Source organism: Rhinoderma darwinii, chromosome 5, assembly GCF_050947455.1.
Source record: "Rhinoderma darwinii isolate aRhiDar2 chromosome 5, aRhiDar2.hap1, whole genome shotgun sequence".
Taxonomy (NCBI): domain Eukaryota; kingdom Metazoa; phylum Chordata; class Amphibia; order Anura; family Rhinodermatidae; genus Rhinoderma; species Rhinoderma darwinii.
In genome coordinates, this window is record NC_134691.1 from 13,745,927 (window position 1) to 13,767,087 (window position 21,161).

Genomic DNA, 21,161 nt, shown 5'->3' on the forward strand with positions numbered 1-21,161 from the left:
TACAAGAATATAACTACTATAATACTGCTCCTATATACAAGAATATAACTACTATAATACTGCTCCTATGTACAAGAATACAACTACTATAATACTGCCCCCTATATTCAAGAATATAACTACTATAATACTGCTCCTATATACAAGAATATAACTACTATTATACTGCTCCTATATACAAGAATATAACTACTATAATACTACCCCCTATATACAAGAATATAACTACTATAATACTGCCCCCTATGTACAATATAATAACTACTATAATACTGCTCCCTATTTACAAGAATATAACTACTATAATACTGCCCCTATATACAAGAATATAACTACTATAATACTGCCTCCTATATACAAGAATATAAATACTATAATACTGCTCCTATATACAAGAATATAACTACTATAATACTGCTCCCTATATACAAGAATATAACGACTATAATACTGCCCCTATATACAAGAATATAACTACTATAATACTGCTCCTATATACAAGAATATAACTACTATAATACTGCTCCTATATACAAGAATATAACTACTATAATGCTGCCCCCTATATTCAAGAATATAACTACTATAATACTGCTCCTATATACAAGAATATAACTACTATTATACTGCTCATATATACAAGAATATAACTACTATAATACTTCTCCTATATACAAGAATATAACTACTATAATACTGCTCCTATATACAAGAATATAACTACTATAATACTGCTCCTATATACAAGAATATAACTACTATAATACTGCCTCCTATATACAAGAATATAACTACTATAATACTGCCCCCTATATACAAGAATATAACTACTATAATACTGCTCCTATATACAAGAATATAACTACTCTAATACTGCTCCCTTTATACAAGAATATAACTACTTTAATACTGCCTCCTATTTACAAGAATATAACTACTATAATACTGCCCCTTATGTACAAGAATATAACTACTATAATACTGTTCCAATGTACAAGAATATAACTACTATAATACTGCTCCCTATATACAAGAATATAACTACTACAATACTGCCACCTATGTACAAGAATATAACTACTATAATACTGCCCCTATATACAAGAATATAACTACTATAACACTGCCCCCTATATACAAGAATATAACTACTATAATACTGCTCCCTATGTACAAGAATATAACTACTATAATACTGCTCCTATATACAAGAGTATAACTACTATAATACTGCTCTTATATACAAGAATATAACAACTATAATACTGCCTCTCATATACAAGAATATAACTACTATAATACTGCCCCTATATACAAGAATAGAACTACTATAATACTGCCCCCTATATACAAGAATATAACTACTTACATACTGCTCCTATATACAAGAATATAACAACTATAATACTGCCCCCTATATATAAGAATATAACTACTATAATACTGCCCCCTATATAGAAGAATATAACTACTATAATACTGCTCCTATGTACAAGAATATAACTACTATAATACTGCCTCTATATAAAAGAATATAACTACTACAATATTGCTCCCTATGTACAAGAATATAACTACTATAATACTGCTCTTATATACAAGAATATAACTACTATATTACTGCCTCTCATATACAAGAATATAACTACTATAATACTGCCCCTATATACAAGAATAGAACTACTGTAATACTGCCCCCTATATTCAAGAATAGAACTACTATAATACTGCTCCTATATACAAGAATATAACAACTATAATACTGCCCCCTATATATAAGAATATAACTACTATAATACTGCCCCCTATATACAAGAATATAACTACTATAATACGGTCTATGGCCGACCCCAAAAGACCAATAATTTTACTCATATTATTTATCACATTTTTTAAGACTGCAAGAAACTCCTTATTGGTTATTTTGTTTCCCTATTTCTTCGGAGGCGTTTTTGCCAACATATTGGTCTTTGAATATATAATTGCACGGTGTAATGTCGTTTTAACCAGCTGTTGCTGTTTTGTTGGTCCTAGTTCCATAATCCTGAAACAATGCTTCATCATGATTATGGTTAAATGTTCAGGCTGCAGCTTCGCACGTAATCTTCTTTGCCATTAATTAAGATTTAATGGAATTTATTTATTATCCTCTTCATGTATTAGCTGGGCGGCTATAACACAAACAGATTAAAATTAATTAAAACATTATTGAACAGCGACATGATGCAGATGCCCACACTAATCTAGCACTACATGGCATAGCATCAAGCTTAATTATCATGTCGGGTTATTATCAGCCTGGCAATGTGCAATGAGAGCAATAAATCTGTTTCACATAATTTTCAGCAGCTTTCTATAATTTCTTGTAACTGTGTGACACCCCATATACAGAAGGGAAAATAGCATTAAAACATGGTATACTGTTCAACTTTTTTCTGAAATAATTACTAGCCAATTATAAATTACTGCAGTTTTTATGTTAACCTCCTCTAATGTAGTAAAATATTATAGACTTGCCCCCCCGTCAGGGTACTGGGCTGTAAAAATTTCAGGAAAACGTAGAGGTTTTTGTGCATATATTATTTAATTGATTTCTTAGACCTGATGAAGCTGGTGTACTTACTTTACGAAATACATGCCAGGAAGTCTGTATAATCTTTTCTCAAAGTTTTCTTGCCTGATTTTAAAATGAGCATTTTATGAGACCAAATATATGGATAAAAAAAAGCCTTCATAGAGAAGTTGAAACGTTGTAGTGAATGCTGGATGAATACACCCAAGTTTTTTTTTTTATTTTTTTTTTTTAAATTACATTTTTATTGAATTTGTTACTATGACATAAACAGAGAATGTATGAAAGGCCCTGAAGAGAAGAAGATGGAGGAACAGGTCTCTCCAGAGCTTAGGGTATGCCCACACGTGGCGGAGTTCTGCATACACTGTCCGCATCAATGCCGCACAGAATCTGCGTTGCAGATTCTGTTGCGGCTTTGCCTAAAATGGGCATTAAATTGATGCGGATTAGCCGTTGCGTATTGAGGGGAAGTACTTCCCTTCTCTCTATTAGTGCAGGATAGAGAGAAAGGACAGCCCTTTCCGCAGAAAAAGTAAAAGAAATTCATACTCACCCGGCCGTTGTCTTGGTGACACGTCCCTCTCTTGACATCCAGCCGGACCTCCCTGGATGACGCGGCAGTCCATGTAACCGCTGCAGCCTGTGATTGGCCTGTGATTGGCTGCAGCCGTCACTTGGACTGAAACGTCATCCCGGGAGGCCGGACTGGAGGAAGAAGCAGGGAGTTCTCGGTAAGTAGGAACTTCTATTTTTTTTACAGGTTGATCAGAGGCATAGCTAGGTTCTCCAGCACCCGGGGCAAAGATTCAGTTTGGCGCCCCCCCCAACCTCTTTCCCGACATCTCCTTCCCCCTCGCCGTGTTTGTTTTCTCTACCAATCGACGTGTCATTTCTTTTTATGTAATGCGAGCATAAAATTATTTGTACATTTCACAAGCAATATGGTTCTATACACAACACAAGAACCAAGCTCAATACATATATACAGCCCCAGAACCAAGCTCACTACATATATACAACACCAGCACAAATACAGCTCGATTTAGTGCAACCCCTGCCGTATAGGCTTGTACGGCGTAAAACTACAGCTCCCAGCATAGCCCGAACAATGGTAAGGATATGCTGGGAGATGCCGTTTCACAAAAAATAAATCCTATCATAATCATACCACCCATCATCTCGCTGCAGATCATACAGTGACTACAGTGCTGATTAGAGGCAGAGTGAACATTTACATTAAGTGACTCACCGGTGACGTCTCAGATTCTAGTTCTTTTTCTCCATCCGGTCCAGACCTCTATGACGACTTCTCCCGGTCCATTTCTGCAGTTTGCCGCTCAGATGTCTTCAGCTTCTCACTTTACCAACATTTCTGCACCTATAAATAAATATAACGTTATCATTATACCACACACTACGCCCCTAAATATAATAGCGCCATACACTGCACCTCTAATTATAATAGCACCATACACCGTGTCACACACACACACACACACACACACACACACACACACACACACACACTGTGCCCCCTGTAGATAGTGCCTGCCATAGAGCCCCTGTAGATAGTGCCCCCATATAGACCACCCCTGTATATAGTGTCCCACAAATAACTTCCCCTATAGTGCTCTACAGATAGCCCACCCCTGTATATAGCCCCCTGTAGATATAGCCCACCCCTGTATATAGCCCCCTGTAGATATAGCCCACCCCTGTATATAGAGCTCTACAGATAGCCCAACCATGTATGTAGCCCCCTGTAGATATAGCCCACCCCTGTATATAGTGCTCCAAATATAGTCCACCCCTGTATATAGTGTTTCACAGATAGCCCACCCCTGTATATAGCCCCCCTTGTACATATAGTCCACCCCTGTATATAGTGCTCCACTAGATAGTCCACCCCTGTATATAGTGCTCCACAGATAGCCCACCCCTGTATATACTATATACAAGGGTGGGCTATCTGTGGAGCACTATATTCAGGGGTGGACCATATGTACAAGGGGGCTATATACAGGGGTGGGCTTTCTGTGGAGCACTATAGGGGGAGCTATTTGTGGGATACTATATACAGGGGTGGGCTATATCTACAAGGGGACTATATACAGGGGTGGGCTATATCTACAGGGGGACTATATCTACAGGGCTGGGCTATATCTACAGGGCTGGGCTATATCTACAGGGGTGGGCTATATCTACAGGGCTGGGCTATATCTACAGGGCTGGGCTATACACAGGGCTGGGCTATATCTACAGGGCTGGGCTATATCTACAGGGCTGGGCTATATCTACAGAGGGGGGCTATATACAGGGGTGGGCAAAACACAGGGGGGCTATATCTACAGGGGTGGGCTATACACAGGGGGGCTATATCTACCGAGGGGGGCTATATACAGGGGTGGGCTATATCTACAGGGGTGGGCTACATACAGGGGGAATATATCTACAGGGGGCTATATCTACAGGGCTGGGCTATATACAGGGGGAATATATCTACAGGGGGCTATATCTACAGGGCTGGGCTATATACAGGGCGACTAGATCTACAGGGGGGGCTATATACTGGGGTGGGCTATCTATGGAGCACCATATACAGGGGTGGGCTATATCTACAGGGGGCTATATACTATATAGCCCACCCCTGTATATGGTGCTCTATAGACAGCTCACTCCAGTATATAGCCCCCCTGTATATAGCCCCCCTGTAGATATAGTCCCCCTGTAGATATAGTCCCCCTGTAGATAGCCCAGCAGATATAGTCCCCCTGTAGATAGCCCCCCTGTAGATATAGTCCCCCTGTATATAGCCCAGCCCTGTAGATATAGTCCCCCTGTATATAGCCCAGCCCTGTAGATATAGTCCCCCTGTATATAGCCCAGCCCTGTAGATAGACACCCCCCATAGATAAAGTCCCCCGTGTAGACAAAGTCCCCCCCGCAGATACAGCCGCACACTTCTATTGCAATTATTCCCGCTCCCACGCCGTCCGGCAGCCATGGAGACCTGATCTCTTCTGCGCAGGTCTCCAGGGGGTTGAACACAGCGTCTATGAAAGGCGCTGATTGGCTGGGCAGGATGGCTTTCCCTACCAGTCAGTCAGCGCCTTTCATCGACGGAAGCGTCACTGGTACAAAAGGTACCAGTCGCTTCATTCGTGGAGAGGCGCTGAATGGCTCTAATTGTACCTGTGTCCTTGCGACACAGGTACAATTATAGTGCAGGAGGAGGTGGCGCTGGCGCCCCCCTCCGAACTGCGCCCGGGGCAGATGCCCCGCTTGCCCCCCCCCCTAGCTACGCCCCTGGGTTGATGTATATTGTGATCGGAAGTCACTGTCCAGGGTGCTGAAACAGTTAGCCCTTATTCACACGACAGGGTCACCCGGCTGCTGTAGGAACAATATACCCCTAATGGGGCTATTCACACGACCGATTTTTTGACGGCCCGGGAAACCTGGCCATCAAAAAATGGGACATGTCCTATTTTCGGCCGTTTACCTGGCCGCCCGGCTCCCATAGAAGTCTATGGGGCTGGGTAATACACGGCCACCACCGGAATGTGTCCCGAGTGATGGCCATGTATTCCGTCGCTCGCTCCCTCCTCACAGCGCAGAGTGCATGTGAGGAGGAGGAGTTGATGCCATTCGGACGAATGGCTGTACGCTGTACACTGTGTGGCAGGGCCGGGGTGTACAGCAGGTGGAAGGAAGCACTGCGCTGGCTCCCTTCCTCTGCTTGTTTTAAAAGCGCCCTGACCCGGCGACACCTTCCATGGCGCCGCAAGAAGCTGCTGCAGCTGCTACTATTGTAGCGACGCCATTATAGCAGAGCAGGGAGGTATCTCCCTGCTCTGCTATGTGCTAGCCCCACTTTAGCTCCCTGAAGAAGCGGAATCCCCGTGTGTTCGGGGATTCCGCTCCTGGACAGAGCGCTTGATGTCTATGTCCATATCTGGGCAGTGACATCAGGGGAAACTCCTGAAGCGAAATCCCCGAACACATGGGGATTCCCCTTCAGGAGTTGCCCCTGATGTCATTGTCCAGATATGCCCGGCCCGGAACAGATGCAAAATTAATGCAAACCGGCCGGCAAAAACGGCCGACTTTATCGGCCGACACTCGGGCTCGGGCGGGACCCTGTCGTGTGAATAAGGCATTACTGCCGATCGTTTAACTCTTTCAGCACCCTGGACAGTGACTATTTACTGACGTTGCCTAGCAACGCTCCCGTAATTACGGGTGCACACACGTAGTCACCCATAATTACGGGAGCCCCATTGACTTCCTCAGTCTGGCTGTAGACCTAGAAATACATAGGTCCAGCCAGAATGAAGAAATGTCATGTTCGTAAAACCAATACGCTCCGCAGCACACATAACATCTGCGGACTTCATTGCAGAATTTTGACTCTCCATTGAAGTCAATGGAGAAATTCTGCAATGAGTCCGCAACAAGTCCGCGACACGTCTGCAACAACCATTGTATGCTGCGGACACCAAATTCCGCACCGCAGCCTATGCTCCGCAGCGGAATTGTCCGCAACGTGCAAACGAACTCTACTAAAAAGCTGTGGAAGGCAATGGAGAAACGTGTACACTGCGGATTTCCGCTGCGGACTGTAAGCAGTGGAATTCCAGAGCAATTCCGCCACGTGTGGTCATGTCCTAATAATATGTTGGCTTGTGTAGTTATACATGAGAATCACATAAATAAATAGGTCCGCATTTAATTACACAGAATTACATATATAAACGGAGGGCGAAACATTTAAATTGAGGTAATAGGCACAGAAGCTCCCGATGTCACAAAGTCAAACCATGTGAACCAATGACTTGTAAATTTGCCTACAGAATTAAGCCGAATCGCCACAATTTTTTCCATGGTGTAGTCGAAATTAACCAGATTAATCAGCTCTGCTACCATCAGGGGAACATGGGATTTCCATGTCCAAGCAATGAGTAATCTAGCTGCAAAAATTATATGACCTATTACATAACGTAAATCCTGTGGAATTGCGCAAAGACCAATTAAACAAAGGGCTAGGGCCGGGGACAAGGAAACATTGAAATTAATTACTTTGCCAATAAAAGCAAATGTGGTGGTCCAAAAGGATAATACTAATGGGCAATCCCACCAAACATGTAGGTAAGCTCCTACTTTACCGCATCCCCTCCAACACAAGGGAGAGAATGATGGGTTAATTCTAGCAATTTGAGAGGGTGTTCTATGCCATCTAAGTAAAATTTTATGAGCAGTTTCCCAATAACTAGCGCCTTTGGAGATTTTTTTAACCCAATGAATTGCAGAATACCAGTCTTAAAGAGAAATATCAAGGGCTAAATCTGTTTCCCATTTCTGAAGGTAGACCGGTTTTACCAATGTGTGAGGGTGTGTTAAACCCAAGTTTTTTTGAGTGCTGCTTCGTTCTCTTTTCTTTGCATAAGATCAAGTATATGCATTATGTTTTCTCAGTCTCTTCACATCTAGAGCTAAGAAGTTCCTATAAGGGCATGACCACACATGGCGGAATTCCTCCGCAACTGTCCGCATCAATGCCGCACAGAATCTGCGTTGCAGATTCTGCAGCGGATCTGCACAAAATGTGCAGAAAATTGATGCGGACTGGCCGCTGCGGACTGCAGGAAAAGTGCTTCTCTTCTCCCTATTCAGTGCAGGATAGAGAGAAGGGACAGCACTTTCCCTAGTGAAAGTCAAAGAAATTCATACTTACCGCCCGTTGTCTTGGTGACGCGTCCCTCTTTCGGCATCCGGCCCGACCTCCCTGGATGACGCTCCAGTCCATGTGACCGCTGCAGCCTGTGCTTGGCCTGTGATTGGCTGCAGCCGTCACTTACACTGAAACGTCATCCTGGGAGGCCGGACTGTAGACAGACGCAGGGAGTTCTCGGTAAGTATGAACTTATATTTTTTTTTACAGATACATGTATATTGAGATCGGTAGTCACTGTCCCGGGTGCAGAAACAGTTACTGCCGATCGCGTAACTCTTTCAGCACCCTGGACAGTGACTATTTACAGACGTCTCCTAGCAACGCTCCCGTCATTACGGGAGCCCCATTGACTTCCTCAGTCTGGCTGTAGACCTAGAAATACATAGGTCCAGCCAGAATGAAGAAATGTCATGGTAGTAAAAACAATACGCTCCGCAGCACACATAAGATCTGCGGACTTCATTGCGGAATTTTGACTCTCCATTGAAGTCAATGGAGAAATTCCGCCATGAGTCCGCAACCAGTCCGCCACTGCTCCGCAACAGACAGAGCATGCTGCGGACACCAAATTCCGCTCCGCAGCCTATGCTCCGCAGCGGAATTGTACGCATCGTGTAAACGAACACTGCTAAATTAAAGTGAAAGTCAATAGAGAAACGGCTCCGCTGCGGATTAACGCTGCGGAGTGTCCGCAGCGGAATTTAAGTGAAATTCCGCTATGTGTGAACCCGCCCTTAGTGTCACTCTTCCCCTGCTGAAATCTCGCACATGCTCATTACAAGCTGTAGTTTTCCTGGCTCTGCAGTGAGAGCTCGTCTTACAGCAGCAGTTTTAGTGAAGAATTACAGTTTCTAATGCCATTTGCTGCTTTCTTTTACTGCAGAGTCAGAGAAACTGCAGCTTGTACTGAGCATGTGCGAGATTTCAGTATAGTGCAGGATTTCAGTATAGTGCGGGAGAGTAGTGACACTAGTCAGCTGTAGGTGGGAGGAGGTTGAGATTACATCATGCATATTCCCGGTTGCCACGTTGGGTTCGTGGACCCACTGGGCCATACCGCCTTGGCGGTATGGCAGCTCGCTAACAGGGCACAGGTCAAAGTCTATAGTTCGTATAGGGTACTTGTGGCAGCTCGGACAGTAGCAAGGCAAGCTTGGCTGTAGACGTCAGGCGTGGAGTAGCAGGACATGCATAGAATACAGCACAGCACGACTACAGCACAGCTGGGCACATGACAAGGATAGCATGGGATACAGGAAACACTGGGAACTGGAAAACACTGGGAGACCATTTGCATAGACAAACTAGGAAACGACAAACAACACTCAGGCATTGAAGCAAGGGGCTGGGCCCCTCTTATAGTCCAGGGCACTCATGGGCTGATTAACCATTAAAGTCTGGTGCGCGCGCTGCCCCTTTAAGAGCGGACACGAGCGTGTGTGCGCAACCAACGGGACCCGGCCTTGGTGAGTGAAAGTGAGCGCTGGGGTCTCCTGAGGAGGAGACTGGGGCCAGCGCTCGCAGACCCATGGCTGCGGCCGTCAGGGGGAGAGTGAACCCGATGGCCCGCAGCCACGGACATGACAGTATCCCCCCTCTTACGCCCCCTCTTCTTGGGGCCAGAACGAGAGAGAAACTTCTTCAGAAGGGTAGAAGCATTTGAGGTTCTCCTCTGGCTCCCAGGATCTCTCTTCAGGACCACACCCCCTCCAATCCACTAAATAAAAAGTCTTTCCTCTCACTCTCTTGGTGTCCAAGATCTCCCTAACTTTGAAGGTGTCTGAAGGGCCGCTGGAGGCAACCGCAGGGCTAGGAGTCTTGGTAAAGCGGTTCAGAACCACTGGTTTCAGGAGAGAGACATGGAATAAGTTGGGGATCCTGAGGGTAGGAGACAGCCGAAGCTTGTAGGTGACAGAATTGACCTGCTGCAGTATCTCAAAGGGTCCGAGAAACCTGGGAGCAAATTTGTACGACAGCACCTTCAGTCGATTATTCCTGGAGGACAGCCGGACCTTCGTGCCAGGAAGAAACTGAGGAGGTTCTCTTCTCCTTGTGTCCGCCTTCCGTTTCATGCGGTCGACCGCCAGCAGGATGGAGGATCGAGTCTGCTGCCAGATCTGCAGAAAGTCCCTAAAAGCCGTGTCAGCAGCTGGTACCTCGGACGTATCAGGCACCGGGAGGGGAATTCAGGGGTGTTAGCCGTAGACAATGAAGAACGCTGTCTTTTGTGTGGACTCGCTGGTGTGATTATTGTAAGAGAACTCCCCCAGTCATCATGCTGCTTGGAGATGTAGTGGCGTAAGTAGATCTCCAAGATCTGATTGATCCTCTCTACCTGACCATTGGACTGAGGATGGTAGGCCGAGGAAAAGTCTAACTTTACACCAAGGAGTCCGCGGAGGGCTCTCCAGAACTTCGAGGTGAACTGAACCCCCCGATCAGACACAATATGCTGCGGCAAGCCGTGCAGGTGGAAGATGTGTTGGATGAACAGCTTGTCCAGTAGAGGAGCAGAAGGAAGACCGGTCAGTGGAATGAAGTGGGCCATCTTTGAAAATCGATCCACCACCACCCAGACAGTACTGCATCCAACAGAGAGAGGCAGGTCAGTAATAAAGTCCATAGCTATATGCTGCCAGGGAGCATCGGGCACAGGCAATGGCTGGAGCAGGACAGCAGGTCTGGAGTGAGCGACCTTGCTAGCTGCACACACAGAGCAGGAAGAAACAAAGTCCAAAATGTCCTTGGGCAGCGTGGGCCACCAGAAATGATGGGCAATCAGATCTCGAGTCTTACGGGTCCCCGCGTGACCTGCCAGTCTAGAGGAGTGTTCCCAGCGGAGGATTGTCCCTCGGTCAGCCGGGCGCACAAAAGTCCTCCATGGAGGGATGTCCCCAACTTGCAGGGGATTGACAGAGACAATGCAAGACAGATCAATAATGTTCTGTGGAATCTCCATGGTGTCGTCCGTCTCGAAAGACCTGGACAACGCATCGGCCCTCACATTCTTGTCGGCCGGGTGATAATGGAGCTCAAAGTGGAACCTGTAAAGAACAGCGACCACCTGGCCCGGCGAGGATTCAGCCGTTAGGCCGTCTGGAGATAGGTGAGGTTCTTGTGGTCCGTAAAAACCTGGATGGGATGAGCTGCGCCCTCTAATAGATGTCTCCACTCCTCCAGGGCCAATTTGATAGGCAGTAACTCCCGATCCCCAATCGAGTAGTTGCATTCTGCGGAAGAGAAGAGCTTGGAGAAATATCCACATACCATTGACTTGGCCTTGGAACCTCTCTGGAACAGGAGTGGGCGAGCACCGACAGAGGATGCGTCCACATCCAACGAGAACTGTAGAGAAACGTCTGGATGATGGAGGATAGAGGCTGACGTTAAGGCACTCTTCATTAAATGCGGACTCTGCCTCAGGAGTCCACTCCGTGGCGTTCATGCTCTTCTTAGTAAGGTTAGAGATAGGAGATGTCAGTGAGGAGAAGTTTGGAATAAACTGTCTGTAAAAATTAGCGAATCCCAGAAAGCACTGTATGGCCCTCAAGCCTTGAGGGCGTAGCCATTACAGGATGGACTTCACCTTTTCAGGATCAATCTTGAGACCTCTATTTGAGACAATGTAGCCGAGGAAGGGTAGAGCATCCTTTTCAAACACGCACTTCTCCAACTTGGCGTACAGACGATTCTCTCTTAACCGCAACAAAACTTGACAGACATGTCTCTGATGAGTCACAGGATCTGGAGAAAAAAATCAAGATGTCATCAAGATAGACCACAACACAAACATAGAGGAGGTCACGGAAAATGTAATTAACGAACTCCTGGAAGACCGCGAGAGCATTACACAGGCCGAAGGGCATTACTAGGTACTCATAGTGTCCATCACGGGTGTTAAATGCAGTCTTCCATTCGTCACCCCAGCAATCCGGATTAGGTTGTAAGCCCCACACAGATCTAGTTTGGAAAAAATCTTGGCACCACGTATACGATCAAACAATTCAGAGATCAGTGGCAACGGATACTTATTTTTCACCGTGATTTGGTTGAGACCCTGGTAGTCAATACAAGGACGCAGGGAGCCATCCTTTTTTTTGACGAAGAAGAACCCGGCTCCTGCCGGAGATAAGGACTTCCGTATGAAGCCCCTCTCCAAGTTATTTTTAACATAGGTGGACATGGATAGAGTCTCTGGCAAGGAGAGAGGATACATCCTACCACGGGGAAGGTATGCACCAGGAATCAGCTCGATTGGACAGTCATATGCCCCCGGTGTGGGGGCAGTGTCTCCGCCTCCCTTTTGCTGAAGACATCCGAAAATTCAGCATAATGACCAGGCAATCCTGCCAATGACCGAGGCAGAGGAGGCTGAGCCTGAACAAATCTGCACCAGGCATCGGCTGTGACACTCGGGACCCCACTGGACTGGGGCATGTAGTTGAAGCCAAGGCAGACCCAGCAGCATGGGGTTAACAGCCTTGGAAAGGACATAGAAAGATAGAAGTTCAGAGTGGAGAGCCCCTACTTGGAGCCTCAGCAGCTTGGTCACAGCTATAACTGAGTCTGGCAGAGGTAGTTCATTTACCGATGCAACCATCAACGGTCTCTCCAGAGGGGTAGTGGGTAATTGAAGAAGGTCCACCAGGTCTCTACAAATGAAATTATCAGCGGATCCAGAGTCCAGATATGCAGAGGCCTAATGCGTTTTCTCATCAGACACTATGGTCACGGGTATGGACAACTTAGACGGGAGTCCTTTTTTGCCCAAGGTTTTCTCTCCTACCATCCCTAGGCTTTGGGGCTTTGGGGACACAGACGCACAAGATGGCCTCCGAGGCCGCAATAAATAGTCCCGAAGTGCATCTACGTTGTCTTTCCTGGGTGGATAGCTTACATTGGTCCATCCTCACAGACTCCTTAGGAGAATTGGCATCTGAGGACGGCAGGGTTTGCTGCAAGGTAGGCACCAGACTAGGAAGACCTCCCTCCCGACGAACCTCTTGGAGCCGTTCTCGGAGTCTTCTATCAATCCGGGCAGCCAAAAGAATGAGGTCATCCAGGGTAGATGGCAGGTTTCCAGCGGCAAGTTTGTCCTTAATTTTAGGAGACAGTCCATGCAAGAATGTAGCCACCAGGGCCTCATTATTCCACAACAGTTCGGGTGCGGAAGTGGATGGCGTACTCGCCCACAGAGATGTCTCCTTGGCGTAGGTTCAGAAAGGAAGGCGCTGCAGAGACTCGTCCAGGCTCCTCGAACACCATGCAAAATGTCCGGAGGAACACTTGGAAGTCACAGGTCTCTGGTCCCTGTCTCTCCCAGATAGGATTCGCCCATGCAAGGGACTTGCCAGTGAGAAGAGTGATAATGAAAGCGACCCTTACACCATCAGACGAAAATGTCCTTGAATACAGGCTGAAGTGGATCTGGCACTGGTTCAAAAATCTACGACAGGTACCTGCGTCTCCATCATAGCGGTCAGGAGGAGGCAAAGAAAAACGAGGATCAACACTGCTAGGAGGTGTAGTCTGAGGATCAGTACTGTCAGGAGGTGTAGTAGGAAGAACGGCAACTCATGCTTTCTGCCGACGTGCGAGAATGTTCAAGGCCTGGAGGAGTTGGTCCTGTTGAGACCGGAGGTCCAGCATATCCGTCTGAATCTCTTGTGACGTCATCTTGGTCTTGGATCGACCAGCGGGGTCCATGGCCTGAGCGTACTGTCACATTAGGTTCGTGGACCCACTGGGCCGTACCGCGGTATGGCAGCTGGCCAACAGGGCGTAGCTCAAAGTTTGTAGTTCGTATAGGGTACCTGTGGCAGCTGGGACAGTAGCAAGGCAGGCTTGGCTGGGACTAGGCAGCGGGTAGACGTCAGGCGTGGAGTAGCAGGACAGGCGTAGAATACAGCACAGCACGACTACAGCACAGCACGGCACTTTACCAGGATAGCACAGGATACAGGATATAGGAAACACTGGGAACTGGAAAACACTGGGAGACCATTTGCATAGACAAACTAGGAAGCGACAAACAACGCTCAGGCATCGAAGCAAGGGTCTGGGCCCCTCTTATAGTCCAGGGCACTCATGGGCTGATTAACCATTAAAGTTCGGTGCGCGTGCTGCCCCTTTAAGAGTGGGCATGAGCGTGTGTGCGCGCCCTACGGGACCCAGGCCGAGGTGAGTGGAAGTGAGCGCTGGTATCTCCTGAGGAGGAGACTGGGGCCAGCGCTCGCAGACCCATGACTGCGGCCGTAAGGGGGAGAGTGAACTTGACGGCTTGCAGCCACGGACATGACACTGGTCTCATTAAAATGCTCATTTTAATATCAGACAAGAAAACTTTAAGAAAGAAAAATACAGCCAATTTTAAATGGATTTTCAAAGTAAGTACACAAGCTTCATCAGGTTTAAGACATCTATTATTAATGTACGCATTTTATATTGTAAAATCTGGTGACAGATCCTCCTTAAATTATCTTCAGCAATTTGTTGGTTTTCTAAATTTGTCAACTCCTTTAAAATCTCATGCTCACAGCCATATTACGGCTTAAAGAGGCTCTGTCACCAGATTTTGCAACCCCTATCTGCTATTGCAGCAGATAGGCGCTGCAATGTAGATTACAGTAACGTTTTTATTTTTAAAAACGAGCATTTTTGGCCAAGTTATGACCATTTTTGTATTTATGCAAATGAGGCTTGCAAAAGTCCAAGTGGGCGTGTTTAAAGTAAAAGTCCAACTGGGCGTGTATTATGTGTGTTACATCTGGGCGTTTTTACTTCTTTTACTAGCTGGGCGTTCTGACGAGAAGTATCATCCACTTCTCTTCAGAACGCCCAGCTTCTGGCAGTGCAGACACACAGCGTGTTCTCGAGAGATCACGCTGTGACGTCACTCACTTCCTGCCCCAGGTCCTGCATCGTGTCGGCAACAGAGGCTACAGTTGATTCTCCAGCAGCATCAGCGTTTGCAGGTAAGTAGCTACATCGACTTACCTGCAAACGCCGATGCTGCTGCAGAATCATCTGTAGCCTCTGGTGCCGGTGTCCTCGCTCGTCTGACACGATGCAGAACCTGTGAGTGACGACACAGCGTGATCTCTCGAGAACACGCTGTGTGTCTGCACTGCCAGAAGCTGGGCGTTGTGAAGAGAAGTGGATGATACTTCTCGTCAGAACGCCCAGCTAGTAAAAGTAGTAAAAACGCCCCGATGTACGCACATAATACACGCCCAGTTGGACTTTTACTTTAAACACGCCCACTTGGACTTTTGCAAGCCTCATTTGCATAAATACAAAAATGGTCATAACTTGGCCAAAAATGCTCGTTTTTTAAAAATAAAAACGTTACTGTAATCTACATTGCAGCGCCTATCTGCTGCAATAGCAGATAGGGGTTGCAAAATCTGGTGACAGAGCCTCTTTAATGTCGTACAAAGCCTTAAAGCGGTTGTCCAGTTTAGAAAATCCATTTTCAAACACCCTATTAGGGGATTCTAAGTTAATAGAGTGGGGTCATCTAGTCAGGATACTCATCTCTTGGCCAAAGAGGAGGGCGGTTACAAAGAGAGTCTCTCGATCTGGTGTACCTTTTCTGTCCTGCATTGCATAGGCATCACATTGATCTGAATAGACACTGTGTAATGCTTAGTTTCCCCTGTGGTGGCACTGCAGGGAAATTGTACACTTACTGCCAGGTTTCCCCACGGATCACAGCTGATCGCTGCAGGCAGACTCTTCATGATTTGCTTATTACCAATAAACCCTTCTAATAAGTAGGAATTGTCCAAAACGGTGAACTCCTTTCATACGGCAGTAATGGCACCCATTGGGGCCTCTACTCTACCTCTAATTCTGTGTCAAATCGAACAGAAAAAAGATGTGGCATGCTCCATCAATTTCTGTACATACAGAAGTATTCTCCCCAAGAAGCATTGCTTCTAGGGGAGAATATGTCTGTAACACGGTGCCATAGAGCCTCATACGTGTGTGCATAAGAGCTGAAGCTCCTGTGATGAACAAAGTTAATTTCAAATGCTCCTCACAGGTTTTATACAGGAAGGTAAAAATTCATGGCTGCAACGTGTATTGAATAAACAGCTCCACTAATTGCAGTCACACTCAGAACTTCAAGGGTGTTTGAGAAGTTTGCAATAATAAACATTGGTTTTGCTGCACGGTAAATGGTGCTGGCTAATCATTCATGATGTTGTTTACTAAATCAAGCCTTATCTAGTGTAAGTTTAACTTATTTTATGTAACAAAGTTATAAAACTAATGAGCTGCCCCTGCCAAACCATCCAATGACTAACTCATTGTTTTTTATTAGAATCTGTGCTAAGACTTGCAAAATGCAACAGAGAGATAACAACTCCTCAGTATATTTTGGATTGAACCAGAAATGTAATTGTTTTATGCCATGTAAACCATACACCGATTCTGCCTTGAGGACTGACCCCCTTTTAGGGCACCTTTGAAGTGGATATGTCAGCTGAATATACTGCCGAATGTGATGTAGTATAGAGGATCTGTCAGCTCTCCTGTGTGGTGTAGTATAGAGGAGCTGTCAGTTCTCCTGTGTGGTGTAGTATAGAGGATCTGTCAGTTCTCCTGTGTGGTGTAGTATAGAGGAGCTGTCAGCTCTCCTGTGTGGTGTAGTATAGAGGATCTGTGAGCTCTCCTGTGTGGTGTAGTATAGAGGAGCTGTCAGCTCTCCTGTGTGGTGTAGTATAGAGGATCTGTCAGCTCTCCTGTGTGGTGTAGTATAGAGGATCTGTCAGTTCTCCTGTGTGGTGTAATATAGAGGAGCTGTCAGCTCTCCTGTGTGGTGTAATATAGAGGAGCTGTCAGCTCTCCTGTGTGGTGTAGTATAGAGGATCTGTCAGCTATCCTGTGTGGTGTAGTATAGAGGATTTGTCAGCTCTCATGTGGGGTGTAGTATAGAGGAGCTGTCAGCTCTTCTGTGTGGTGTAGTATAGAGGATCTGTCAGCTCTCCTGTGTGGTGTAGTAAAGGGGATCTGTCGGTTTTCCTGTGTGATGTAGTATGGAGGATCTGTCAGTTCTCCTGTGTGGTGTAGTATAGAGGATCTGTCAGCTCTCCTGTGTGGTGTAGTATAGAGGAACTGTCAGCTCTCCTGCATGGTGTAGTATAGAGGTTCTGTCCGCTTTCCTATGTGGGGTAGTATAGAGGAGCTGTCAGCTCTCCTGTGTGGTGTAGTAGAGAGGATATGGCAGCTCTCCTGTGTGGTGTAGTATAGAGGAGCTGTCTGCTCTCCTGTGTGGTGTAGTAGAGGGGATATGGCAGCTCTCCTGTGTGGTGTAGTATAGAGGAGCTGTCAGATCTCCTGTGTGGTGTAGTATAGAGAACCTGTCAGCTCTCCTGTGTGGTATAGTACAGAGGATCTGTCAGTTCTCCTGTGTGGTATAGTATAGAGGATCTGTCAATTCTCCTCTGTGGTGTAGTATAGAGGAGCTGTCAGCTCTCCTGTGTGGTTTAGTATAGAGGAGCTGTCAGCTCTCCTGTGTGGTGTAGTATAGAGGATCTGTCAGTTCTCCTGTGTGGTGTAGTATAGAGGAGCTGTCAGCTCTCCTGTGTGGTGTAGTATAGAGGATCTGTCAGCTATCCTGTGTGGTGTAGTATAGAGGATCTGTCAGCTCTCATGTGGGGTGTAGTATAGAGGAGCTGTCAGCTCTCCTCTGTGGTGTAGTATAGAGGATCTGTCAGCTCTCCTGTGTGGTGTAGTAAAGGGGATCTGTCGGTTTTCCTGTGTGATGTAGTATGGAGGATCTGTCAGTTCTCCTGTGTGGTGTAGTATAGAGGATCTGTCAGCTCTCCTGTGTGGTGTAGTATAGAGGAACTGTCAGCTCTCCTGCATGGTGTAGTATAGAGGTTCTGTCCGCTTTCCTATGTGGGGTAGTATAGAGGAGCTGTCAGCTCTCCTGTGTGGTGTAGTATAGAGGATCTGTCAGCTCTCCTGTGTGGTGTAGTAGAGAGGATATGGCAGCTCTCCTGTGTGGTTTAGTATAGAGGAGCTGTCTGCTCTCCTGTGTGGTGTAGTAGAGGGGATATGGCAGCTCTCCTGTGTGGTGTAGTATAGAGGAGCTGTCAGATCTCCTGTGTGGTGTAGTATAGAGAACCTGTCAGCTCTCCTGTGTGGTATAGTATAGAGGATCTGTCAGTTCTCCTGTGTGGTATAGTATAGAGGATCTGTCAATTCTCCTCTGTGGTGTAGTATAGAGGAGCTGTCAGCTCTCCTGTGTGGTTTAGTATAGAGGAGCTGTCAGCTCTCCTGTGTGGTGTAGTATAGAGGATCTGTCAGTTCTCCTGTGTGGTGTAGTATAGAGGACCTGTCAGCTCTCCTGTGATGTATAGTATAGAGGATCCGTCGGCTCTCCTGTGTGGTGTAGTATGGAGCATCTGTCAGCTCTCCTATGTGGTGTAGTATAGAGGAGCTGTCAGTTATCCTCTGTGGTGTAGTATAGAGGATCTGTCAGTTTTCCTGTGTGGTGTAGTATAAAGGACCTGTCAGCTCTCCTCTGTGGTATAGTATAGAGGTTCTGTCAGTTTTCCTCTGTGGTGTAATATAGAGGAGCTGTCAGCTCTCCTGTGTGGTGTAGTATAGAGTATCTGTCAGATCTCCTGTGTGGTGTAGTATAGAGGAGCTGTCAGATCTCCTGTGTGGTGTAGTATGGAGGAGCTGTCAGTTCTCCTGTGTGGTGTAGTATAGAGGATCTATCAGTTCTACTGTGTGGTGTAGTATAGAGGATCTGTCAGCTCTCCTGTGTGGTGTAGTATAGAGGAGCTGTCTGCTATCCTGTGTGGTGTAGTATAGAGGAGCTGTCGGTTCTCCTGTGTAGTGTAGTATAGAGGAGCTGTCGGCTCTCCTGTGTGGTGTAGTATAGAGGATCTATCAGTTCTACTGTGTGGTGTAGTATAGAGGATCTGTCAGCTCTCCTGTGTGGTGTAGTATAGAGGATTTGTCAGCTCTCATGTGGGGTGTAGTATAGAGGAGCTGTCAGCTCTCCTCTGTGGTGTAGTATAGAGGAGCTGTCAGCTCTCCTGTGTGGTGTAGTATAGAGGATCTGTCAGTTCTCCTGTGTGGTGTAGTATAGAGGATCTGTCAGTTCTCCTGTGTGGTATAGTATAGAGGATCTGTCAATTCTCTGTGGTGTAGTATAGAGGAGCTGTCAGCTCTCCTGTGTGGTTTAGTATAGAGGAGCTGTCAGCTCTCCTGTGTGGTGTAGTATAGAGGATCTGTCAGCTATCCTGTGTGGTGTAGTATAGAGGATCTGTCAGCTCTCATGTGGGGTGTAGTATAGAGGTGCTGTCAGCTCTCCTCTGTGGTGTAGTATAGAGGATCTGTCAGCTCTCCTGTGTGGTGTAGTAAAGGGGATCTGTCGGTTTTCCTGTGTGATGTAGTATGGAGGATCTGTCAGTTCTCCTGTGTGGTGTAGTATAGAGGATCTGTCAACTCTCCTGTGTGGTGTAGTATAGAGGAACTGTCAGCTCTCCTGCATGGTGTAGTATAGAGGTTCTGTCCGCTTTCCTATGTGGGGTAGTATAGAGGAGCTGTCAGCTCTCCTGTGTGGTGTAGTATAGAGGATCTGTCAGCTCTCCTGTGTGGTGTAGTAGAGAGGATATGGCAGCTCTCCTGTGTGGTGTAGTATAGAGGAGCTGTCTGCTCTCCTGTGTGGTGTAGTAGAGGGGATATGGCAGCTCTCCTGTGTGGTGTAGTATAGAGGAGCTGTCAGATCTCCTGTGTGGTGTAGTATAGAGAACCTGTCAGCTCTCCTGTGTGGTATAGTATAGAGGATCTGTCAGTTCTCCTGTGTGGTATAGTATAGAGGATCTGTCAATTCTCCTCTGTGGTGTAGTATAGAGGAGCTGTCAGCTCTCCTGTGTGGTTTAGTATAGAGGAGCTGTCAGCTCTCCTGTGTGGTGTAGTATAGAGGATCTGTCAGTTCTCCTGTGTGGTGTAGTATAGAGGAGCTGTCAGCTCTCCTGTGTGGTGTAGTATAGAGGATCTGTCAGCTATCCTGTGTGGTGTAGTATAGAGGATCTGTCAGCTCTCATGTGGGGTGTAGTATAGAGGAGCTGTCAGCTCTCCTCTGTGGTGTAGTATAGAGGATCTGTCAGCTCTCCTGTGTGGTGTAGTAAAGGGGATCTGTCGGTTTTCCTGTGTGGTGTAGTATAGAGGACCTGTCAGCTCTCCTGTGATGTATAGTATAGAGGATCCGTCGGCTCTCCTGTGTGGTGTAGTATGGAGGATCTGTCAGCTCTCCTATGTGGTGTAGTATAGAGGAGCTGTCAGTTATCCTCTGTGGTGTAGTATAGAGGATCTGTCAGTTTTCCTGTGTGGTGTAGTATAAAGGACCTGTCAGCTCTCCTCTGTGGTATAGTATAGAGGTTCTGTCAGTTTTCCTCTGTGGTGTAATATAGAGGAGCTGTCAGCTCTCCTGTGTGGTGTAGTATAGAGTATCTGTCAGCTCTCCTGTGTGGTGTAGTATGGAGGAGCTGTCAGTTCTCCTGTGTGGTGTAGTATAGAGGATCTATCAGTTCTACTGTGTGGTGTAGTATAGAGGATCTGTCAGCTCTCCTGTGTGGTGTAGTATAGAGGAGCTGTCTGCTATCCTGTGTGGTGTAGTATAGAGGAGCTGTCGGTTCTCCTGTGTAGTGTAGTATAGAGGAGCTGTCGGCTCTCCTGTGTGGTGTAGTATAGAGGATCTTTCAGCTCTACTGTGTGGTGTAGTATAGAGAATCTGTCAGTTCTCCTGTGTGGTGCAGTATAGAGGAGCTGTCAGCTCTCCTGTGTGGTGCAGTATAGAGGAGCTGTCAGCTCTCCTGTGTGGTG